A 2,180-nucleotide genomic window follows, 5' to 3' on the forward strand; every position below is an offset into this window, starting at 1 on the left:
GGGTGGCCGAGGCGCATGGGGTAGGTCATCGACGGCGACGTTGGTACAGCGGCTCCGAGGAGTGGGCGTGGATGCAGAACTGTTCCTGGCGTCATGGCGGTCCTGGTGCGCGTCGTTGTGCAGCAGGGGATGGACGGAGTGGCTCGGGCGATGTCGTCGTCCTCGCAGTACCGTGGCGGCGAGCGTCGACGATGGCGTCTGGTACAGGGCGAGCGCGGGCAGGTGAGGTTGTCTAGGAGCTTGCTGGGGTCGTGGCGAGGCTATAGGCGAGAGGAGAGGGCGAGGGGAAGTCCGAGGCGACGGGACGAGGCAGTGTACTGGCGCGTCCAGAGCATGTCCATGCCGATCCTGGCGCGTCTGGGCGCGTCTGGGCACGTCGTGTCCTGAGGCTTGCCTGCCTCTCCTTGGCCAGGGCTTGTACCAGCAGTGTCAGGGTGAGGTAGGCAACCTATTTGGCAAGGTGAGAGAGAGAGGAGGTCAGGGGGCAGAGTTGGTGTGACATGGGCATGTCTAGGGCATGGCATGACATGGGGGAGTGCAGGGCTTCTCCTGGGGTCAGCTTAGGCATGGTGGTGCTCAGTGATGTGAGGTGAGTCCACTTGACAAGGTTAGAAGGACAAGAGAGGGAGGATGACATGGGTTGGCATGGTGATGTCTATTTCAATGGCATGGCTTGGCATGGATTCTCTATGCATTTTCTTCTTGGTCTATGAGTGCTGCAAGCTTTAGTGTGGTGAGACCAAGTTATTTGACAAGGTTGGCTAGGTTAGGGAGGGCTAGTGTAAGCACATTGGATCAAAGCCAAAGTGTATGTGACATAGGCAATGTCCTTGGCATGGCTTGTGTCATGGTGATCATGCAAGGCTAGGTCATCACTTTAGGGAGTTGGTATGGTACAATGCACTATAGATGAGCACAAGAGAGAGGAGGGTGAGGGGTACATAGTGGTTGGAATAGTGGTTGTACCCTAATTTACACTATGTGATCAACATATGTGACAAGCAATGGTCACACTTGTTTTTGATTTTGGCCAAAATATTTCATAGATGTGTTATAAATAATGTTGGGCAGCAATTGGTGGCATTGGTTTGAATTTTGGAAATGGTTTGTGAAAATTCCAAAAGTTGGGGCAATCTAGAATCTGATTCAAAGTTGCCACTTTGCATGCTTATATTAAGAGTTTGACTTTGAACCAGCAAGGTTGACTTTTACCAAATTGTTCACTTTGATTAGGTCTTGGATGAGGTGCAAAGAGTTGAGAGAGTTTGGTTTAAGAATTTCTTAATCCAGGGGCTCGAAGTGGGTAAGATGCTAAAATTGTCACATATGACCATTATCACATGCAACTTGGAAATTTCATTTCATTTCTTTTTGGTTTGATTTTCTTTGATCCAATTGATGTTGTTGAGTGTTGAAATGTTATAGGGTGGTGTTCCAATCAATCAACCCAAGTATTGAGGTCAAATGCTCAAATTTGCATTTTTGCCATTTCCTCTCATATACCTCTATGGATATTTTTTTATTTTCTTTTTATTTTCTTTTGTTTCACCTTGGATTTGAATTGTTGAGTACTAGGTAGGGTTTATTGAGGTTTTCAAATCATTGGCACAAAGCATAATGGCCTAGGTTAAAGTTTTGCAAAAATAGCCATAGGCTCATATGAGGTGATATTCTTATTTTCTTTTTCTTTTACTTTGTTTCACTTGATTCACTTAGGCATGGTTTAGGTTTCATTTAGGGTTAGATTGGGTTTAGTAATGGTTCACAACCATTTAGGTAAGGTAAATAGGGCATAGGCCATTATTGGTAGAAATGGCCATAAGCCCACATATGCCTCACCTTTTATTTTATTTTCTTTTTATTGGTTCCTCTTTGGTTTTGAGAAGGGTAGGGTTTAGGGTTTAGAACATGTTTAAAACATCAAACAAACAATCATGGCAAAGATCATCACATACATGCATGAGCACTATGCACCTAACTTAATGTAATTAAAGTTTTTGTTGGCTCCAAAATTTGGAAAAAAGAAATTTGTATTTCTTCTTTATTTAAAAAAATTTGGGATGTTACAGAGGGTGCGGATGGTGGTGTTGTCGAACTCCTTGCCGTTGTCAGTTTGGAGGGCGAGGATGAAATCATCAAGAATAACAAGATAATAAAGAAAACCAGAATGACTCGGTATA

The sequence above is a fragment of the Lolium rigidum genome, chromosome 5 (assembly GCF_022539505.1).
Source record: "Lolium rigidum isolate FL_2022 chromosome 5, APGP_CSIRO_Lrig_0.1, whole genome shotgun sequence".
Taxonomy (NCBI): Eukaryota; Viridiplantae; Streptophyta; class Magnoliopsida; order Poales; family Poaceae; genus Lolium; species Lolium rigidum.